Below are 16975 nucleotides of genomic sequence, written 5' to 3' on the forward strand. Positions count from 1 at the left end.
TCTCCCTGGGGATGCCAAGAGTGGATTCTTCAGAAGTAGATCCCCAGGTCTTTCTGCCAGCACTCCTCTGAGTAGATTTTGTCATAGAGAGAAAACACACACTATATAAACTTAAAATGAAGACATTTATTGAAAACCTAGAGATAGTGTGGACTAGGAGGTTGACCAAATTCAGAGGCTGAAGGTGGCTATACTGTTGGACAGTGAAGCATGAAGCATTCTAGTACAGCTGAAACAGGAATTCAAGCCCCCGAATCATGATTTGTTGAATGACAGTCAATGAGGCAAAGACGGGAGAGTCAGAAGAGGGGGTTAAACGGGGATTGATGGACCAATATGTATGATTATACAATTGGTTAGGCACACATAGCTGCAAGTATGTGCACTTTAGTTAATTGCAGGACAGTCACAGAACAAGAACAATGTATGGTTTATGAAAAACTTTTAAAATTATATTCTCAAGCATATAAATTCTAGGGTCCCCTGCAAAGATTGATTGATAATGTGCTATTTTGAGAGCTTTCGGGCATAGGCTATTACATTCTTTATCTGTTTGACCTTAGAAGAAAAAACTATTGAGCATAGATCATAGTATCTCTCATCTGCCTGACCACAGAGAAGATATTTCTTTTATGGTTTTTAGTTAGGTTAGAGACAGTGCTGATAGAACAGGCATTCACATCCTTGGGCACCACATCCCTCCAGTAGATCAGGCAGCAGGCTATGTGCTTCCCATGTCTCGGGTCACACATCAGCTTCTGCCTGTTGGGCTGGAAGCAGGAGCTGGGGATCTCGGCCACAGAGAGCTCTTCGTAATAGGCTTTCTCGGCAGAGTTGATCGGGGCATAGGTGAGCAGGGGAAAGTGTATGTGGGGGTAGGGAAACAAGTTGGTCTGGAACTCGGTGAGGTCCACATTGAGGACCCCGTCGAATTGGAGAGAGGCAGTGATGGAGAACACGATGTGGCTGATAAGGGGGTTGAGGTGGGTGTAAGTTGGGCGCTTGACGTCAAGGTTCCCGCAACAGATGTCATAGATGGCTTTGTGGATCACCATGACCACACAATCGGAATGCTGCAGCGTGGGTTGGCTGGACAGGATGGGGTTGTCAGGCTTCACCACCGCAGTGAACGCCTGAGGCGCTGGGTAGATGGCAAACTTTAGCTTGGACTTCTTGCTGTAATCCATGGAAATGGTCTCCATCAGCAAAGAAGTGAAGCCTGAGCCCGAGCCCGTGACCCCACCCAAACTGCGGAAGATCAGGAAGCCCTGCAAGCCCGACCAGGTATCTGTCAGCTTCCGTCTGCGGTCCAGAACCATGTCGATGCTTTTTTGCCCACCGCGTAATGGCCCCGGGCATAGTTGTTAGCTGCATCTTCCTTGCCTGTGATCCTCTGCTCTGGATGGAAGAGCTGGCGGTAGGTTCCCGCCCGAACCTCATCCACAACGCTCAGCTCCAAGTCCACCGTGACGGCCCGGGGTCCTTCTTTGCCATTGCTCCTCTCGCAGAGAAAGTGGTGAAAGACTCAGCAGAGTTGACCTTGCTGGTGCCATCTGCCTGGATGCTCTGTTACAGATAGAAGAGCTCCCAGCAGCCACTGTCAACCTGGACTCCTGCTTCGCCCACATGGACTGAAATGCATTCCCGCTTCGCGACTGCTTTCCTGCCTCAACCGCTCCAGATACGGCCGCCCGTGCTGTAGTAGGTTGTAATTTTTTGACAATCGTAGTGCCAATAGATGGCACTCGTGAAATAAAAAAAAAATTCAATTTGCTCAGAAAAAATGGTTTGTTTTCTCTTAGCCAATGTTTATGCCAGTAGATGGCAATGTTGGGGAAAATCAAATTACAGTGAGACCTGAGGTGGTTTTTACTGGAGGCCTTCACATTCTAATAGACTGCTAAGAAAATTACCTCTGTACATTAAAAATATCCACCCATCTGTCCATTAAGGTTCTAAAGAATCACTAATAACTGCATGTCAAGTTGACTGCCTGAGAAAGTCATGGTTCCCTTAGTGGATACATATGTATGTCACAGGTGTACTGGTGGGAGGTCAAGCTTAATCTTCAAACATAGCATTCCCCATCTTCCCAAGGAAGATGTTTCTTAATATACACCCTGTGCATTTCACATAATTAGCTCTGACGGTATAGTGGTTACACGGTAGGCTGCTCCCCGTAAACTCAGTGGTTTGAAACTAGCTGTTCATGGGAGGAGACGGGGATTTCTATTCCCTTAAAGAATTAGTTTTGTGCACTCACAGAGGCAGCTCTACCTTGTCCTGTACAGTCACTGTAAGTGGCCTTAACACTATGGCGGTGGGTTTTGAGTATTAGAAAATTGCAAAAATTTCAGCTGCATTGACACTTATTGTCCACTAGATGTCAGTGAGTACAGTGGACCCTCGCTTGTCTTTACAGTGATGGTCAGACAGGCTGAAAAGAGAACTTGAAAAAAGCAAATGGACATGACAGTGAATCTGTACTTTGGTACTACACTTGATCTTAGCCTAAAGGCTAAAAAGTGATCAATTTTAACTTTGAAAAGGGCCTCAAACACAATAGTATGGAAGCTCAGTATTACTAGAGGACTCGCCTTGTACTTCTGAGTGCCAGAGAGGAGACTGGAGCATAAACAACTGTTGGATTTAATATTATTACATCCAATGACTGATGCATTCAGAAATGACATGTCTTGGAAATCCCGATGACACGCACTCTTTTTAAAAGTATTCTTAAAAAAAGATTTATTGGAAAGTACAGCAATTTTCCATATTGGGAAGACATTAAAATTCACAGAGCAAGGATGACCATTCCATTGGATAATGAAGAATCATACTTTCCAGTATAGTTGAAGCAGGGGCCCAGGGCAGAAAACTTTAATGGATTGAAAGCCTAAGAGCTAGATTTTATCAGAGACTGGAAGATACCATTTTGGATTACATAATTGGTTAAGGGTACGAAACTATCGGTGAACGTGTAATTCATTTAATTATAGGATGCTTACAGAACAACAGGAGGGCAGATTTTTTCTTGGAACTTCCCATTACAATTGGTTTCTCAAGCACTTCTGTTTCTGGAAGCCCATTGTAAAGAATTTTATTGAAATTTATTCAGTGTCTGATAAACATGCCGTATACCGTGGAACAGTGGTGACTGTGGATGAGGTGCATTGGACAGGAATAGAGCCAGGTCCCTTCAGAGAAGACAAGCATAACTACTATTAAATCCTTGTCTCTGTAATTTAAGATGTACAAGAAAAGTAAAACATACTGCCATCTAGTGGATTTTGCCTCATAGAGACCCTACATAACTTTTCTGAAGCTTTATAATTTGTATGGGAGCAGTTTCAGCATTCTCCCTCAGAGATCTGGTGGATTTAAACTGCCAACCTTGTGGATAGCCGTCCAGCCATATGAGAGCAAGTCTCATAGAACTTAGCAGAGTTCAACAGAAGAATTGAACATTCTTTAGAAATATCAATTTTCTTTCCCCTAGAAATGTTTAGGAAGAAGTGAATGGTGATCTGGTTACATGCTTCTGTTAGGTGCCATGGAGTCGACTCTGACCATAGCGGCCACATACACAAGAGAACGAAACTGCACAGTCTGTGTCGTCCTCACAATCATTCCCAGGCCTGAGCTCATGGATGCAGCCACGGTGTCAATCCTTCTTGGTGAGGGCCTCCTGCTTTTTGCTGTCCTTCCGCTTTACCAAACAGGATATCCTTCCCCAGGGTCTGATCGCTCCTCACAATATGTCCAAAGCATGTAAGACAACGTTTTGACATCCTTGTCTCCTAGGAACTCTTGGTTTTTTGATACTACCGATCAGTTTGCCCTTTTAGCAGTCAATGGTAATTACAATATTCTTCTCCAACACCACAATTCAAATGCATATATTTTCTATGGACATCCCGAATAAGAACACTGAATAAGGGTCCAACTTTCACATGCAATGGAGAATGCCCTTGCTTGGGTCAGGAGTGCCTTAATCCTCCTAGCAACCCCTTTACTCTTCAATATTCTAAAGAGGTCTTGTGCAGCAGATTTACCTAATAAAATACATCTTTCATATCTAGACCTCTGCTTCCATGAGCATTGGTTGTGCAACTAAAGAAGACAAAATCCTTGACAATGTCAATGTTTTCTCCCTTTATCACGATGTTGTCTGTCGGGTCATGTGGAGAAAGTTGGTCTTCTTTACATCAAATTGTAATCCACACTGAAGGCTGTAGTCCTCTATTTTCATCAGAAAATGCTTCAATTCTTCCTCACTTTCAGGAGGTAAGGTTGTGTCACCTGCATACCACAGGTTTTTAGTAAGCCTTCCTCCAATTCTTCTTCATACAGTACACCTTCTCTAATGATTTACTTGGCATACAGATAGAAGATGTATGGTGAGAGGATACAACCCTGACCCATACTGTTCCTGATTTTGAACCATGCAGTGTTCTGTTTGAACAAGTGTCTCGAGTCATATTCAAGTTCTAAATTAGCACAATGAAGTGTCCTGGAATTGCCATTCTTCTCAAGGTTATCCACAAAGCATTATGATGCACACAGTTGAATGCCTTTGCATTCAGTGAAGCACAATATCTCTGGTATTCTCTTCTTTGAGCCAGGATCCATTTGACTTCAACAACAATATACCGTGTCTGACATCCTCTTCTGAATCTATTTATATCTTCAGGCAGTTCTCTGTCAATGCACTGCTGCAGCTGTTGTTGGATGATGTTAAGCAACATTTTACTTGCATGCAATATCAATAATAATATTCTGTAGTTTGAGCATTCTGTTGGTTCGCCTTCTTTTGGAAGGGGCACTAATATGCATCTCTTCCAGTCAGTTGGCCAAATAGCTGTCTTCCAAATTTCCTGGCAGAGGACCAGTGAGTGCTCCCAGTGCTTCTTCAGTTTGCTGAAACATTTCAATGGGTGTTCCATCCAGTCTTGGAGCTTTGGTTTTGGCTAATGCTTTCAGTGTAGCTTGAACTTCTTCTTTCAGCACCATTGGTTATTGATCTTGCTTTACCTCCTGAAATGATGGAATATCAATCAGGTCTTTCTGATACATTGACTGTGCATTCTTTCCATTTCCCCTTGATGCTTCCTGCATTGTTCTGTATTTTGCCTGTAGAAGCTTTTACAATGGCACCTCAAAGATTGGATTTTTCTTGAGTTCTTTCATTTTCCTATATGCTGAAAGTTTTTCCCTTTTGGTTTTCTTATTCTACGTTCTTGTACATTTTTTTTATTTGACTTTGTCTTCTCAAGGCGACCGTTGAAATTTTCTGTTTACCTCCTTGGTCTCATCATTTCTTCAATTTGCTCTACCTACTCTACAACTAAAAGCACGATTCAGAGTCTCTTCTGACATTCACTGTAATCTTGTCTTTCTTTGCTGTCTTTTTACATGGATATAGAAAAGAATGCTTTTGCATGGTGGGTGAGGGGTAAATAGAAATGGTTGTTCCTAATGTGGCAGAAGATCAGCCTTATTTGGAGAATTTTTCTGTGAGTCAGCATTGGTTGTTTTTGGTTTGCATGTCCAAAGGTCATGATGAGGGCATTTAGTCTTTACTGTGCATGTTAAGTGGGCTGGATCTTATCTTAGCCAATTCTGCAACCCCAGCTGCCTCCTTCTCTTAGTTAAGCAAGAAGCTGGCTATCTGCCTATTATGGTAGAGAGTTATTGCATATATCCCATATCATTAAAGTAACAGACAAGTCACTCCAAAATGACACTATAATCCTTAGCATAGAGGCTAGGATATGCAGTATATCACAAAATGTAGGGTTATGGCTAGTAGGACGATATTTAGGTAAATCACTGCATTGTAGACATTACTTGAATCATAAAGTAATTTTGATCTCTCACTGACATAGCCACATCATATCTTGTTTTTAATATGTGAACGATTTGTAAGCACATTTTCAATATTATAACAAAGGATTTAGGAGACATGATAAATTTCAAGTAGATTATTTTAAATTTAAATACGTTTTTTACATATACTTGATTAGCTTTTCTTTTTTTTTTGTTTAGTCAGTCATTTATTCTATGTGTGTACTGTATTTTTGATTATTCGATCATTTGTTGATGGGTGCTGGGTTGTTTCCAACAGTTGGCTCTTTTTTTTTTACTTTGATTGTATCATTATTTTTTTTTAATTTTAACAATTTATTGGGGCTGATACAATTCTTTTCACAGTTCATACATATACATATATCAATTGTATAAAGCACATCTGTACAGTCTTTGCCCTAATCATTTTTTTCTCTTTTCTTCTTTTACATTTTATTAGGGACTCAAACAACTCTTACCACAATCCATACATATACATACATCAATTGTATAAAGCACATCCATACATTCCCTACCCCAATCATTCTCAAGGCATTTGCTCTCCACTTAAGCCCCTTGCATCAGGTCCTCCTTTTTTTTTATCCCCCCTCCCTCCCCAATCCCCCCTCCCTCATATGCCCTTGGTAATTTATACCTCGTTATTTTGTCATATCTTGCCCTATCCGGAGTCTCCCTTCCCCCCTTCTCTGCTGTCCCTCTCCCAGGGAAGAGGTCACATGTGGATCCTTGTAATCAGTTCCCCCTTTCCAACCCACTCACCCTCCAATCTCCCAGCATCGTCCCTCACACCCTTGGTCCTGAAGGTATCATCCACCCTGGAGTCCCTGTACCTCCAACCCTCATATGTACCAGTGTACAGCCTCTGTCCTATCCAGCCCTGCAAGGTAGAATTCAGATCATGGTAGTTGGGGTGAGGAAGCATCCAGGATCTGGGGGAAAGCTGTGTTCTTCATCGATACTACCTCACACCCTAATTAACCCATCTCCTCTCCTAAACCCCTCTATGAGGGGATCTCCATTGGCCGACACTTGGGCCTTGTGTCTCCACTCTGCACTTCCCCCTTTATTTAATATGATATATATATATATATATACACATACATATATACATATACACATATATACACATACATACACACACTTATATCTTTTTTTTTTGCATGATGCCTTATACCTGGTCCCTTGGGCACCTCGTGCTCGCACTGGCCGGTGTGCTTCTTCCATGTGGGCTTATTTGCTTCTGAGCGAGATGGCCGCTTGTTCACCTTCAAGCCTTTAAGACCCCAGACACTATCTCTTTTGATAGCCGGGCACCATCAGCTTTCTTCACCACATTTGCTTATGCACCCATTTGTCTTCAGCGATCCTATCATGAAGGTGTGCAGTCAATGATATGATTTTTTGTTCTTTGATGCCTGGTAACTGATCCCTTTGGGACCACTCGATCACACAGGCTGGTGTGTTCTTCCATGTGGACTTTGTTGCTTCTGAGCTAGATGGCCGCTTGTTTATCTTCAAGACTTTAAGACCCCAGTCACTATCTCTTTTGATAGCCGGGCACCATCAGCTTTCTTCACCACATTTACTTGTTCACCCACTTTGGCTCCAGCCGTTGTGTCGGGAGAGTGAGCATCATAGAGTTCCAATTTAATAAAAGAAGGTATTCATGCATTGAGGGAGTGTTTGAGTAGAGGCCCAAGGTCCTTCCGCCACCTTAATACTTGACCTATAAATATAGACACATAGATCTATTTCCCCATCCTCCTATATATATTTGCATGTACATGTCTTTGTCTAGACCTCCATGAATGCCCTTTGACTCCTAGCTCTTTCCTCCATCTCCCTTGACCTTCCTCCTGCCCTACTACCATGCTTCATCGCCACCTGGGCTAGAGTATACCTCTTCTCTAAACAAACTTACCCTTGATCATTTCCCACCAGGCCTGCCACTCCCCCTTCTCTACCATTTGGGGTCCCATGTTTTTCCCTTGTCCCTGGGTTTGTTAACACCACTTCCTTACCCACCCTACCCCCCCACCCCAAGTCCCCCCGGAACTGTCGGTCCCGTTGTTTTTCCTCCAGATAGTTCATCCAGCCTGTCCTATTCAGACAGACCTGTGGAGTCACTAACATGCACGAAAACTAGACAGAGGAAAACAAAGCAACAGTATACAACCAGACAACAAAACAACCAAAACAAACCACTGAAAAAGAACAGAACAAAACAGTTCACAAGAGAAAAGCTTGTAGTTAGTTCAGGGATCGTTTGCTGGCCCTTAGGAGTGTTTTCCAGTCCAGTCTGTTGGGGCACCACGCCCTGGCCCCAAAGTCCACTTTCAGCATTCCCTGGGGACCTTGCCACTCCATTCCCTTGCTGTTCTGCTGCACTCCCCCAGTGATTTGCCTCGGTGTGGTGGGATCAGGTCAGGTGCAATTCCCACACTGTGTCTCCGGTGCTGTCCCCTGTATCGCCCTTAGTCACTGAGGGGCATCATGTCTCATAGTAGGGCCAGCCATGTTGTTTTCTCTGTGGACTGGCTGCTCTACTCAGGAACATCATCATCACGGCCTGGTGGGCCAGGCTGTGCTCCACTCTCTCCTCCTGTCCCTTCATCTGCTCCCGTGTGCTCTGATCAAATATGTCCATCTCCCATAGCTGCAGAGTCAATGTCGTCCTTTGGAACAAATTCTTTTCGAGGGAGGGGCAGGAATCCACTTAATTTATGGTGCTGGGGCCAGCCTCCCAGACCTCCCCACCGGTTCCCTCCTCCACGCCGGGATATTGCATTCACACCTTGCGACACTGGGTTGAAGTCTGGTCCCACTTTCCCTGTGGAGATATAAACCATACCCTCCCTTGGGTGGATTAATGCCCCATTTCTGTCATGCTGATTGTACTTACCTCAGGGGACTCATGTTGTACCTGTCCCTTTGGGTCTGCCTTACCTCGCTTAACATAATTCCTTCCAGCTCTTCCCATGAAATAACGTGTTTCATGTGCTCATTGGTGCTTTTCAGTGCTGCATAATACTCCATTGTGTGTATGTGCCAAAGTTTGCTAATCCACTCGTCTATCGATGGAAACTTAGGCTGTTTCCAAGTCTTTGCTATTGTGAATTGTGCCGCAATAAACATTGGAGCCCATATGACTGTTCGTGTTTTATTTGCTGCTTCAACCGGGTATATGCCCAGTAGAGGGATGGCTGGGTCGTAAGGTAGATCAATTTCCATTTTCTTTAGGTATCGCCAGATTGCTTTCCACAGTGTCTGTACAAATCTGCACGACCACCAGCAGTGGAGGAGGGTTCCTACTTCACCACAGCCCCTCCAACACTTGTTGCTCTCTGATTTACTGATCTGGGCTAGCCTGAGGGGTGTTAGGTGGTATCTCATGGTTGTTTTGATTTGCATTTCTCTTATGGCAAGGGACTTCGAGCACTTTCTCATATATTTATTGGCCATATTGATCTCCTCTCTAGTGAAAGTTCTTCTCATTTCTTTTGCCCACTTCCTTAGGGGGTTAACTGTTTTCCTCTTTTTGCAGGTCATGATGGTGTTGTAGATTTTAGTAATGAGCCCTTTGTCTGACGTGTCATTACTAAAAATCTTCTCCCAGTCTGTGGGTTGCCTTGTCACCCTCTTGGCAAAGTCTTTCGAGGTGCACAGGTGTTTTATTCTTATTAGATCCCATTTGTCGATTTCCAGATCACCTGTGTGTGTCCCCTTCCCTGTTGCAGTGAGCCTATGTGCTCCCTGGGCCAGTGCTCTGAGATTAGTCCCGATTCCCTCCTTAATGGTCCTGATGGTTTGGGGTTTGACTTCTAGATCTGTGATCCACCTTGAGTGTATTCTTGTGCATGGGGTGAGGTAGACGTCTTGTTTCAACTTTATACATGTGGATATCCATTGTTTCCAGCACCACTTATTAAAGAGGGCATCTGCTTCCCACTTGACGTTTTTGGGACCCTTGTCGAAGATCAGTTGTCTATATGCTGATGATTTTACTCCTGGGCTTTCTATTCTTTTCCACTGGTCTGAGTGTCTATCATTGTGCCAGTACCATGCTGTTTTGACCACTGTAGCTGTGTAGTAGGCATTAAAATCAGGTAGGGCGAGTCCTCCAATTGTGTCCTTCTTCTTGAGGAGTTCTCTGCTAATTCTGGGTTTCTTCCCTCTCCATATGAAGTTGGTGGTCAGTTTTTCCAATTCTTTGAAGAAGGTTGATGGTAATTGGATTGGTATAGCATTGAACTTGTAGAGTGCTTTAGGAAGAACTGTCATCTTTACTATGTTCAGCCTACCTAACCATGAGCAGGGGAGCTTCATCCATTTCTGAAGGTCACTTTTGGTTTCCTGTAATAGGGTTTTATAATTATGCTTATAAAGGTCTTTAGTATTTTTTGTTAAGTATATTCCTAGGTATTTCAGTTTGTTCTTGGCTACTGTGAAGGGTACTTCCCTCTTAATCGCCTCTTCCATGGCCCTGTCCGATGTGTATAGAAACCCTACCGACTTCTGTTTATTGATCTTGTATCCTGCTACTCTTCCGTATTCCTCTATTGCTGTAAGTATTCCAACTGTGGAGTTTTGGGGGTCTTCAATGTATAGGATCATGTCATCTGCAAATAATGATAGTTTCACCTCCTCCTCTCCCAACTGGATCCCTTTGATGTCCTTCCGCTGTCTTATGTTGTTAGCCAGAACCTCCAAAACGATATTGAATAGAAGAGGGGACAGGGGGCATCCTTGTCTTGTACCCTTTTTCAGTGGTATTGTTCTTGTCTTTTCTCCATTGACTATGATGTTGGCTGTTGGTCTTTCATAGATAGCTTGTATGAGCTTGAGGAACTTACCTTCCAATCCTATCTTCATGAGTGTTTTGATTAGGAATGGGTGCTGGATGTTGTCAAATGCTTTTTCTGCATCTATGGATATTATCATATGGTTTTTATCCTTTTTCTTCTCGATGTGGTGTATGATATTGATGGATTTTCGGATGTTAAACCATCCCTACATCGCTGGGATGAATCCTACTTGGTCGTGGTGAATGATATGTTTGATGTTCCTTTGTATTCTATTGGCCAATATTTTGTTAAGGATTTTTGCATCTATGTTCATTAGAGATATTGGTCTATAATTCTCTACACCTGTGGGGTCTTTTCCCTGTTTGGGTATCAAAGTAATGCTGGCTTCATAAAATGAGTTTGGGAGCTTGCCGTTCTTTTCTATGTTATGGAATACTTTGTGGAGGATCGGTGTCAGCTCTTCCCTGAATGTTTGGTAAAATTCTGCTGTGTAGCCATCTGGCCCTGGGGCCTTTTTCCTTGGTAGGTTTTTAATGACACTCTCTATTTCTTCCTTCGCTATGGGTTTGTTGAGGTTCTTGATCTCTGTCTCAGATAATCTAGGGATAGAATGTTTTTCTAAATATTTATCCATGTCTTCCAGGTTTCTGAATTCATTAGAATACAAACCTTCATAGTACTTTGTGATTATCCTTTTTATCTCATTGGGGTCTGTTGTTATTGCCCCCGATTCATCCCTCATCCTGGCTATTGATGATTGCTCCTTTCTATCTTTGGTAAGCTTTGCCAGGGGAGTGTCAATTTTATTAATTTGTTCATAAAACCAGCTTCTAGTTGCATTAATCCTTTGCATTGTTCTTTTGTCTTCCCACTGGTTTAACTCCACCCTGATTTTTATTATTTCTTTTCTCTTGCTATTGGAGGGGTAGTTCTGTTGACTCTGTTCTAGTTGTTGGAGGTTTTGTGTTAACATATCTGTCATACGCCTTTCTTCTTTTTTCATGTATGCATTCAGTGATATCAAGCTACCTCTGATAACTGCCTTTGCAGTGTCCCATAAGTTTTGATATGTTGTATGCTCATTCTCATTAGTTTCTAGAAATTTCCTGATATCCTCTCTGATCTGGACCTTAACCCATTCATGTCGCAGGAGATCGTTGTTTATTCTCCAATTGGTGGCCCTTGCTTTTCTGGGTGCCCTCCTATTAATCTCCAGCTTTATGGCATGGTGGTCTGAGAAAGACGTCTGGATAATATCTATGTGTTTGAATTTACTCAGGCTGGCCTTGTGCCCCAGCATGTGATCTATTCTTGAGAAAGATCCGTGTGGATTTGAGAAGAATGTGAAACCTTTTGCTTTTGGATGAAAGGCTCTATAGATGTCTATCAGGCCCTGTTGCCTAATTACATTGTTTAGCTCTCTGGCCTCTTTGCTGAGCTTCTTTCCCTGTGACCTGTCTTTCTCTGATAGTGGAGTGTTGAAGTCCCCCACTATTATTGTTGTTTCCGTGATTTCTTCTGTCATTTTTTTAATAGTTTGTTTGACGAAATTTGCCGCACCATTATTAGGTGCGTAAATATTCAGTATGCTTATTGCTTCCTGGTTTACTGAGCCTTTGAGCATTATGTAATGTCCCTCTTTGTCTCTTTTTATGTTTTGGATCTTGAGATCCATTTTGTCGGAGATTAAGATAGCCACTCCTGCCTTCTTGGAGTTACCATTTGCTTGGTAATCGTTCTGCCAGCCCTTTATTCTCAGCATATGCTTGTCTGCTTGCTTAAGGTGTGTCTCTTGCAGGCAGCAGATTGATGGGTTATGTTTTCTAATCCAATCCTCCAGCCTCTTTCTTTTAACATATGAATTGAGCCCATTTGTATTCAGAGTGATTATTACAATCTCTGGCTTCATGGTTGCCATATTCTGTTTTGTGTTTTGGGTCTTTGCCTATCTTCCTTCATATCAGTGTACTGCGTTTGAGTGGAGGGTTTCTATCCTGTCCTCTTTTCCATCTGAGACCGTGTTGTCCTGGTACGTGTTGCTGGCATGTTGGCTTCTAGATGGAGATGGGCTATATGGTGGTATCCTGGTGGTTCTAGTTGGAGCTTGATCTTCTGGCCATAGTGAGTCAGCCAGTATGTTCTGCAGGGTCGGGTGACTTGCAGTATATTTTTTGAGTTCTTCCTTGTCCTGGAAGACCCTTATCTTACCCTCTATCTTAATGGATAACTTGGCAGGGTATAGGATTCTGGGGGAGGCATTTTTATCTTTCAGTTTTTGGAAGATGTTGCTCCATTCTCTCCTCCTCTTCATGGTTTCTGCTGATAAGTCTGAGCATATTCTTACCTGTGCTCCTTTGTATGTGACTGTCTTCCTTTCTGTTGATGCTCGTAGAATTTTCTCTTTTTCCTCTAAGTTGGATAATTTTACAATTATATATCTTGGCGTGTTCTTCTTGGTGTTTAGCTAAGCCGGCGTCCTCTCTGCTTCCTGTATGAGAGTCGGATTCTCCTTTGTTAGGTTGGGGAAATTTTCTTCCAGGAATTCCTTTGCTATCTTGGCGGTCGATTTGTGTGTTATGTTGTGTTCCGGTAGACCGATTATTCGAATATTATTCCTCTTCATAGCATCTGTCATTGATCTCAGGCTGTCTTCTGTTTCTTTAATTTTCCTATCTGATTGTTTTTCTCGCTTGCTTCGTTTGGTTTGAGTGTCCTCGAGTTCACTGATACGGTTCTCAGCCTCCTCAAGCCTAGATATAGCTTCTGTGACCTTTTGTGTGGCCTCTGCTACCTCCTCTGTTAGTTTCTGCAGTTCCTTTTGGTGGATAGTACTCATCCCCTCTATTGTGGACTTCATCCCCTCTATTGTGCATTTCATCCCTTCTATTGTTGCATCCTTATTTTGGTTTGCTTCTCTTAGCTCCTGTATTACTGCAAGCAGAGTTCTGAAGATTTCCTTTTGTGGCTGATCTATATCTGTTTCTTCTATGAGTGACGTTAGGTCTGTTAAAGTGCCTCGTTTCTCTGATTTTTTTGTTGGGAGTGATGTGGTCTGTTGATTTTTCCTTGATCCTTTAATAGGCCCCATGCTTCTGGGAGACAGGAGTAACCTTATTGTGTGGAGGCTCAGGCCACTGTGCTGCCTCCTGGGGTGGCTGGGGCGGGCTGCGGCAGGCTTAGGGCTGGCACTGGGTACCCAACAGGGCCCCAGGTGGTGAGAGCTGGCTGGAGCTCACTGACGGCTCCTCAGGGACTGCAAAGCCGAGACCCAGGCTCCACTGCAGGTGGAATGTTTGATCTGCCCGGGCTGTGAGCGGGCGCGGGGAGGCCCCTCGGATAGCTGCGCAGGCAGCTGCGCGACACTGCAGGGAACAATGGTGTTTGCTCTCCGCCCTGCTCTGAGCTCAGAACCCCGCGGACCGTAGTGGCTTGGCGCGAAACCGCAGGGGGTAATGGCGCCGGCAAAGGAGGCTTGGCGCGAAACCGCAGGGGGTAATGGCTCCCTTCCTCCGCTCAGGCTCAGAGTCGCGGCCGCTGGGGTCCCCGCAGCACCCTGGGGAGGGCACCTACTCTTGTGCCTTGCGCAGGGAGGGGCCCTTGGTGGGCAGACTCAGCAGCGCGGGGCGCGGCGCTCCGCGGAAGCTCAGGTTCTGGGACAGGCGCGGGTTGGGCTATGGCTCCTGTTGGCGGGAAGTGCTCAGCGCAGGGTCCCCGCCAGGAGTGGAGCTGGCGCTAGGCTGCCAGGGGCTGGCGGGGGCGGGTGGGGGTGGGAGGCCGGCGCACGGAGGGCAGGTGGAGAGGTCCGCGGCAGCGGTGTGGGTGGATGGTCCCCCATGGGGGTCGCCAGACAACCCGCGGGTCCTCTCCCCTGAGCTTGGATGAATGGAGGGAGGGACGTGTGCCCGAAGGCAGATCGCTGCCCTGCGGGGAGAGGGGAACTGCGGGAGAGGAAAGCTTCTCTCCCAGTGGGGATCTGTGAGTGGGGAGTGGGCCGCTGGAGAAGGGGAGCGTGACCTGCTGCGCCTGTCTAGGCAGGGCAGGCAAGCGGCTCTGGGCTGGCGTCCGGTTTGGGGATGGAGCCTAGGCCGGTCGCCAGTGAGCTCAAGGCAGCTTAGTGGCCAGAGATGTCCCACTAGTCCGGTCCTCTTTCACCTAGACCCCTGCTCAGGACAAATACGTGGGGTAGGACTGGGGTGCTGTCCCAGGGGGATATTTCACTCACCAGACTCTTACTATTCAGCTACCTGGTCGCCAATCCCGCTTTGTTTGGAGGAGCTCTCAGAGTATGCCGGTGTCCCTGTCGGCCATCTTCTGATTAGCTTTTCTAAGTTAAACTTGTCCACATTGTTATATACAAAAAAATGTATATTTAGACGCCAAGTTTCTGTCAAAAACAAAGTTCCAAAGAAGTTATAAGATAAACTTATGTTCATATCTCCACATCAAAAAATATATTCTATAAAGATGGTTGACTTTGACCATCTCTTACCCCTTATTAGAAACTCATAATTTTAATGTACTCTGTTTTAAAAAGAGTTGCCTGATCCTTAACACTATTGGATGGAGAAGTACACTTTTTTTTAACGCAACAAAACTTAGGGTACTTGGTTACCCTGTTGTAACCAGTAATTTTGGAATTGGTTTGCCATTTGACTTTAGGACAATAAAACTACATTCCTTAAATAGAGGACTGAATGATTACACCCTTTATGTTAATTTTGAAATAGTGAAATATAACCATGGGCATTATAACCTCCATCCAGGCAGTGTCAGAACACATATACTATACATCCATGGTCCCAACCCCCATAAAGCCCATTACATTAAAAAATCACAGTATATGGTTTGTAATCATAAATGGCACTACTCTGTGTGGGCCTCAAAGCATTATTGTTGCATTATTATGTTAAAATGTTTATGTCTCTGGACATATTCCTTTGATATTTGTGCATAGAATGGTACACTACATTCTACAGACTAAGACAACCATATGCCTAACTGAAGTTAGATACAATGGTTTCCGATCTGTCCCAACTTAAATACAGTTTCATTTTGAAGACACATTTAGGAAAGGAAATTATTTGTAATCCAGGGACTACATGTAGATCTAGATCTAGTTAGATATGGTGCTTGCACAGTGTTTAAACATGTAATGCCGTATTTCACAGAACATGCCGCCGGTGTTAATGGATGCAGAACTATGATTAATTATACACCCATTCCTCATTTATTGACATGTTAGGTCCCAAGGCCCAGGTTGTTGGACAAAGTCAGCATTATGCCCATGTTGGGGTTTGTCCTTATCTTTAGTGCCCATGCACACACCCACCCACACCCTTACCCACTAACCTTCCAACCCTACCCAGCTTGCTCACAAACCTGACATGCAACTCAGTTACGTCTGTGTGTGTGTGTGTTTGTGTGTGATAATGGACATTCCCTCTCCACCATGTATTCCTCCTACTGTGCAAATTGTAAGGGCTGTTGGTGGTGGTTTTGGTAGTCAGATATTGTCTGCCAGTTGTTCTGTGCACTGGCTTCACCCTCACAGCCTCACTCAGGCACCTTTAGGCACTTACCTGCCCTCTCGCTGTCTGCATAATGAGGTCTCATCATCCCACCATTGGCCTGTACCCTCTTTGTCTGACCAGGGAATCATGGAAGAACTAGAGAGGGCATTCTGTGACTGGTTGTCCATTGTCCCTCATATGGTATGGCTGTCACTGAGGCCCCTGGCTTATTTGGAGTAGCCTGTGGATGGTGCCCCAGGCCTGGTGGCATCCTCACACAGGGCCCAGTGCATTTGGAGGATCTCCCTGAGAACTTTTTCAAAGTTTATATCAATGAGATGTACATATGAGTTGGTTACCCCCCAAAATGGAATTGTCCTGGGTGGAGCAGAGCTTTCTGAGTATGAATTTTTCCCACTAGGCTAACATCAAGCAAATCCCTTGAAGTTAGGGAACGCAGTGATGTCGCCTGGAAAGGTTCTCTCTGGTCACAGTGAGTTTTTTTTCTTGCAAAAGCAGTTTCGCTCAAACCTCATTTTTTTTGTAAATAGCCGATTTAAGCTGTTATGAAATTTTGTTTCCTGCTTGGGGAAAATGCTGCAGAAATTCTTGTGATGGTGAACAAAGCCTACAAGGACAGTGCTATGGGGAAAACTCAAGTGTGTGAGTGGGTTTCTTGTTTCAAAAAAGATGAAATGGCAGTTGATAACAAATCTCATTCTGGAGGTCCGTCAACTTTCTGAATAGATGAAAATATTGACTCATAGTGCATTGGAGTTTGTTGCACCACTC

The 16975-nt window shown here is 44.2% G+C and overlaps 2 pseudogenes; one reads left to right on the top strand and one right to left on the bottom strand.

The window, feature by feature from the left end:
* Window positions 1–16975, top strand: part of LOC142433489 (bromodomain and WD repeat-containing protein 3-like) — a 72157-nt pseudogene that overhangs the window by 46864 nt on the left and 8318 nt on the right.
* LOC142434704 (tubulin alpha-8 chain pseudogene) lies at window positions 573–16371 on the bottom strand (annotated as a pseudogene).

This window comes from Tenrec ecaudatus, chromosome X (assembly GCF_050624435.1).
Source record: "Tenrec ecaudatus isolate mTenEca1 chromosome X, mTenEca1.hap1, whole genome shotgun sequence".
NCBI lineage: Eukaryota > Metazoa > Chordata > Mammalia > Afrosoricida > Tenrecidae > Tenrec > Tenrec ecaudatus.